The sequence below is a fragment of the Podarcis muralis genome, chromosome 17 (assembly GCF_964188315.1).
Source record: "Podarcis muralis chromosome 17, rPodMur119.hap1.1, whole genome shotgun sequence".
NCBI lineage: Eukaryota > Metazoa > Chordata > Lepidosauria > Squamata > Lacertidae > Podarcis > Podarcis muralis.
The window spans coordinates 15,644,640-15,651,265 of NC_135671.1; the positions used below are offsets into that span (position 1 = coordinate 15,644,640).

At 48.6% G+C, this 6,626-nt stretch overlaps 1 protein-coding gene across 2 annotated transcripts in view; it reads right to left on the minus strand.

Annotated features, from left to right (window-relative positions):
* The window catches only part of KIAA1958 (KIAA1958 ortholog), a 65,168-nt gene extending 60,417 nt beyond the window's left edge, over nt 1–4,751 (minus strand). The window contains exon 1 of one of the 2 annotated variants that reach the window (XM_028713120.2): nt 4,261–4,751. The gene's annotated coding sequence lies outside the window, so the exon portion shown is untranslated. The remainder of the gene's footprint in view (nt 1–4,260) is intronic. The other variant, XM_028713118.2, reaches the window with a different exon arrangement.
* Between the last annotated feature and the right edge of the window lie 1,875 nt (nt 4,752–6,626).

Sequence of the window (6,626 nt, forward strand, 5' to 3'; positions counted from 1 at the left end):
TGGAGGAGCCAATATGAGTTCAAATAAAAGAAACAACCGAATGTATACCCCTAGGTGTATGCCAAATGAAGAAAGTGTTCTATTTATCATGGAAGAATCTACTCACTGAGTTTGTCATATTCTTTTCCTGCCCTTCCTTCAAGGAAAACAGAGCAGCATGCATAATGTCCCCTTACATTATACTCGCAGCAACCCTATGGTGCATATTAGGCTGAGATGTAAGTCTTCTTCAGGCATTAATGTTTCCGTATTCAGTTATGACGCGAAGAGGGTTGTGAGAATGAATGCACTAGCTCTGTTGCCCTCCACAAGTTGGAGGAGGGTGACGATCTGACATAAGGAGCCTCCTTGAGTACAACTGTCTCCTGCTTTGGATCTTCACCAAGAGAGACAGTGATGTGGATCAGAGCAAGCGCATTCATCCCTGCCTTACTTGTTAGCATGGAAACAAAATACCTGGAGAAGGTTATAGTCAATGGCCCAAGGTCATGCAGTGAATTTGATGGGGGCAGGGGAGTTGAATATAGGTCTCCCTGATGCTGGAATCCAACATTCTAGTACAGTCGTACCTACCTTGGATCTCGAATGCCTTGGATCCCAAACAAATTGGCTCCCAAACAATTGAAACCCAGAAGTGAGTGTTCCGGTTTTCAAACTTTCTTTTGGAAGCTGAATGTCTAGCAGGGCTTCCTGCAGCCAATTAGAAGCCGCACTTTGGTTTCTGAACATTTTGGAAGTCGAACGGACTTCCGGAACGGATTCCATTAGACTTCTAAGGTACGACTAGTGACTCCATTTCTCGGTATAACATTTTTGCCACACATATCCTTCAGCTACTGTGCTTTAAACAAACAAAATCTCTTACATACCTGTTTGGCTAGGTTCCAGAAAGTGTCCCAAATAACAAATCCATGGCTCATAAAATATTAAACAGCAACCCAAACAACATAACTGTTATTTGCATACTTTTTTCTATTACTTATATTGTATATCTAGTTTTAAAAGTCTTGTGTCTTTGCAATTAGCGCGTAAGTATGACAACCAGTTCAGTAAGCTGCTTTACTTTTATACTACACTTCAGAGAGCCTAATAATTTAAAGCAATACAGTTCTGTATTGTAAACAAACACATTAAATAGGATCCTGAATTTTAATCCAAAAGGATATACAGAATCAGTGCCAAAATATAAATATGACTCATACTTTTTTTCTTCAAAAACATACAAATATTTGTAGCCATGTAGAGCCCACAAGAATGAGAGCCACAAAGTGGATGAAAATACATTGTTTCATCTACTCTTTTTCTTTCCTTACTAATGCAACTTTGTTGTTAAGAGTCAATAGCAAGAGCTTATATAAAAACAACAAAGCTTACTGTGGAAACTTAAAAGACAGATTTATTGTGGCATAAACTTTGTGGACAAGAGCCCATTTCACCAGAAACTCTGGTCCAGAAACTCTGGGCAAAAGAGAGATGACTTCAGAGTTAGCGAAGGTGACTAAAATATGTGGATCTTGGGGGAAGGTGAAATTCTGCTAATCAGCTTTCATAGAAAGATATGAGAATATATTACATACACATTTACCAACTATCACTTTTCAGACTGAGGGCACTTCCGGACCATTGCCATTTTCAGGTGGGGTTCAATAATTTATCAGAAAACATTTATCAGGCTATGCAGCTAAAGTTGATTTGGAGGTCTTGCACAACAAATCACTTCCCCAAATGGTCCAACTTCTTGCAACAAGGAAAGTGACAGGGAAATGCATTGGAAAGTGTGGTATAACACTTGACTGAGGCAACATTCTCTAGGTAAAGGTAAAGGTACCCCTGCCCGTGCGGGCCAGTCTTGACAGACTCTGGGGTTGTGCGCCCATCTCACTCAAGAGGCCGGGGGCCAGCGCTGTCCGAAGACACTTCCGGGTCACGTGGCCAGCGTGACAAAGCTGCATCTGGCGAGCCAGCGCAGCACACGGAACGCCGTTTACCTTCCCGCTGGTAAGCGGTCCCTATTTATCTACTTGCACCCAGGGGTGCTTTCGAACTGCTAGGTTGGCAGGCGCTGGGACCGAACGACGGGAGCGCACCCCGCCGCAGGGATTCGAACCACCGACCTTTCGATCGGCAAGCCCTAGGCGCTGAGGCTTTTACCCACAGCGCCACCCGCGTTCCCATTCTTTAACCTCCCCACAAAACAAAGCAGAATGCATGCTCAATTAACAACCACTTTTGCCCCTGCAAACACTAAGGGTGAACGCTCAGTGAATGCTCTGGATGCAACATATAATGTTCTGCAAACGTTGATAAGACAACATGGATGTTTGGTGGGGGGGGGCAGAACCTCAGTTAGCTATGTATTTTTATTGATGGGGGAGCTGCCCCTCTCTGCCCCCCCCCCCTTGGCTAAGCCCATGTATAAAGAGAGTGAGAAAATAGTGAAAGCATCCTAGGAGATAACACCAGGGCCTCTGTTAACAGAGGTTTCGGTATTTGTCACTTGAATATCACCTTAATTCAGGATGAAAAACTAACTGGAATTTAGAATTACTGAGAGAAGGGTGCTAATACTTTTCCATGCTCCCCTTCTGTAGCAGGGAAAGTAAATGTGAAGCAGAGAGAGAGAGAGAGAGAGAGAGAGAAGAGAGAGAGAGAAAGAAAGCATTTTCTCCCTTGAACTTCTTGCTAGGACTCTAAGCCTTTAGTTCTGCTAGCAGTGCCTGACTTTGACTTCTGCCATGAACGCCGTAATTCTGTACATGCCCACTCAGAAGTACTAAGCTTCAGGGAGTTCAATGTGTTTATAGAATTGTGCTTTAGAGGACTGTAATGGATGCATTTGCTACCAAAATCAAAGAGGGACGCCTTTCTACAGCCTTTCTACTGTTAGGGAACAAGCCGCAAGCAAACGTGCGACACCCGGCAAGAGAAGCGCGCGAGAGAGAAAACTTCCAACCAACTAGAGACTCTATTGAGAAATGAAGTATCCCCCCCCCCCCACTTAACAAAGCAGAAAGCTTTTCCTTGTAGCTCTTCTTGCCCCCCACCCCTCCTTTCTGCTTCTCCTTTTCGTCTTTTTAGGTCAAAGTAAAGAAAGGCTGATTTCTGCACGACGAAATTCCAGGACCAGGGCATAACGATTCTCGTGTGCTAGTGCGGATCCGTATTAAACAGAAGAAGGGGGTGAGCTCTTTCCGAGTGGGAAGAGTCCTTCACCCACTTACCTGGGTGCAAGAGAGGTTGAGCTCGATGGCTCTTACTTCTGAGTAGGCATGTATAGCAGGGCGCCGCTTGCCTCAAAGAGAGACACTTCCATCCTCCTGTCCCGCCACACCTTGCCCCAGCTTTCTTACTAAATACTATATAGAACATAGGATTGTTACATGAACCTGAGGATCATCTAGTCCAACCCGCTGCAACGAAGAAATGCGCAGTTGTCCCATACGGGGATCGAACCTGCGACCTTGGAGTCACCAGCGCCCTGCTCGAGCCAACTGCGCTATCCAGGCTGATAACGCGCCCGCTAATAACTGAAGACCCCACGCCATATACTCCACTCCAGCCACGTACAGCGACGCTTCCTCCCCCGAACGCGCGCGGCCCCGTTCCCTCCAACCCCGCAGAAAACGCGCTTTCCCCACGACCCCCGCGACACACCTGCCTCGCGCGCTCCGTGCCCACTTCTGAATTCAGCCATCTCTCGACTCGCGTCTTCGAAGCCTCTGCTTTTCCCCCTTCGCTAGAGGAGGAGGAAAGAGAGCCAAACGCTTTCATGCTCTAATAAACTTGCTCGCGCAATAAATGCCGGTCAATACAAGCCCCCTCGTTAAGTGCGGGGTCGAGAGCTCGAGCTTTCCAAAGAGGCCACAGCAGAGACACAGTGTTTATTTGTTTGTTTGGGGGGTTTTATTGGTGGGGGGGGGGAGACGCTCCTCACCCATATCGCCTCCTTCCTCCATTCAATAACTGCCCTATCTCTCTCTCACACACGCACACACACACCTCTCTCGTCTGAACGCTAGCCGCCTTCCCGCCCCCTCCCGCCAAAACGCCAGAGCGAGAAGAAGACTTTCCCCCTCTCAGGTCCCCTCAGTTGTCAAAAGTACTCCGGAGCGGCCAGCCCCCCTTTCGCAATGTGCGCGCGCGAGAGAGAATAGAACATACGCGCCCCTTCCACTGACTCGCGCCATTTCGCTTCTGCTTGCCCCCCTCTCCAACTCCAACACTTCCCCCCCCCTCGCCGCGGGTCTCCTATCCACCTACCTGCACGTGCCTGTCCATAGGAATGCGGGGCGCGCGTGTCGCGAGGGGCGGGAGGAGCCGGTGCTCTATTCGTGATATTGAATGGCGCGGTTGCGCTCCTGACCGTCATATACTGTTCGGACTAGGAAGGGGAGTGTGTGTGTGTGTGTGTGTGTGTGTGTGTGTGTGCCTGAGGTGTCTTTCATCCCCGCGCTCGGTCTTCCTCCTCCTCACCTCATACTGTGCGCGCGCGCGCGTGTGTATGTGTATGTGTGTGCAGAAAGCTTTCCCTCCTCCTTCCCCCTCAGCGATATTATTAAACGCTCCGTGCGAGCAGAGAGGGCTCGTATCAGCTACCGGAAATCGAAGCCCTGGCCATAAATATACCACAGGAAGTCACACACACCCAGCCCGGTTACACACGCGTCGCCAGCCCCTGCCGCCGCCGCCGCCTCCCGCTGCCCCAACACACAGAAACACAGGCGGAGACCTCCATGCTATATATCCCTCCCTCAAGCCCTCAGCTACAAAGAGATGGTGATGGATAATCTAGGAGTGGCGGGGAAGGCATCGCCACCACCGTACTATATTCGGGGCGTTTGTGTGCCAAACCCCTATTATTATTATTATTATTATTATTATTATTATTATTATTATTATTATTACTACTACTACCCCGCCCATCTGGCTGGGTTTCTCCCGCCACTATACACTCATTATACACTATACAGCCATCTATAGGAGTACAGTCAGTCGATACACTTGGCGTCTCGACACAGCGTTAGTGCATACGGTGTAATATGCAACATCTGTCGGATCAATACATAGACGCCGAGTATGTAATATATATATATTACATTATGGATATATATATATCCATAAAGAGATACGCAAGCGAAAGCCAGTGCGCGCATTTTCAAAGCCTTTTATGCATGTGTAGGGGTGTGCTGTACCCGTGCCCCCCACCCGCCACGTTTCCCCCCCACACACACACCCTGCTGAGAGGGAAGCGGGGAGCAGATGAGAGAACATCGTTGCCATAACTAGTTCTACCATAACTGCACCGGTCTCGACAAATTTTCGCATCCTATTAAAAACGGCAGAAACCCTGCAAGCGATTCCTTTTTTTTTTTAAAGGCGTTGATTTGCGCCGAGATAAGGCAGGCTAGACGTGTCGCGAATCCCAAAGCACTTGCTTTGAGAACGTGAGCATTGCGAAATAATACGTGTCAGCACCGAGGGGGGGGTGTCATCCGCTTCCCAGGCACATATAACACGGCATATATGTGTTTTAAAAGACACGGGTCATTCAGAGAGAGTCCAGAATGGGCGCTCTCCTCCTCCTTTCCTCGTTTCCTTCATTTTGGATTCTTCTTCGGCGTTTATTTCATAGGATATCCTGGTCAATGGCGAGCGAAGTCCCAACAGCGCAGTTTCAAGGGAGCGACTGTGAAGAATTGTAATACAGCACAACAACAATACGCCTTTATTATCGTTGCTTTCCGGGGAGCGTCGTCTCCCGCCTTCTCATAGCGCAGAGAGGGGCGCCTAATCTCCCTGAAGAGGGAGAGGGAGGAAGATGGAGGAGCGGGAGAGAGGAGGGAGGGAGGGAGGGAGCGTGTTATTCAACGGCGAGGCAATAAGCAGCACGTTCAATACAATGTCGAAGCAAATGTCCGCCTTCGGGAAAAGAGCCGGGCGGGAAGAGCTCTCTCCGCGCTCTCTGTGTGCAGAAGCAGCACAGAAAGCAGCAGCAAGGGGCATATTTTCCATTGCTAAATCGACAGATCTCTCGTTTGTCATGTTGGTGTGTAATTGTTGTTGTTTGGGAACTAGGAAAAGCGTGGCGGAGGGGAGAGAGAGAGAGAGAGCCGAAGTGACGCGCTGGGCTCCTGTCGTCCTCCGCCCCCAACCCAGTTGTTTCTCGATCAGGGGAGAGTATTTTCTGAGGCACGGCTGCAGCTTGCTGGATCCCGTAGAAATTGCAGGAGATTTCCATAGCGTCAGACTCCCTCCACGCTTCGTAGTAGGTTCCTGCTTCTCTCCAGGAAAACATCGAGCGTGGGTGGCAGATTCTTCTCTAAAGGCACGCATCTAAGTTCATAGCTGTCAACTTTTCCCTTTTCTTGCGAGGAATCCTATTCGGAATAAGGGAAATTTCCCTTTAAAAGGGGGAAAAGTTGACAGCTATGCATCTAAGGGCCAAACTGCAAAATGGGGTTGGCTTTTGCAGCCCAGCTCCCCATCAAAGGACTCAGTTTGTGTACCCCCAGTTAATTATCAGTCAGAGAAGAATGGGTGGCGGCAGGGATCCAGGGAAAATAAGGCAGATCTTTATTTTTCTGTTGCAATAGAGCCAGTGGCGTAGCATGGGTTGTCAGCACCCG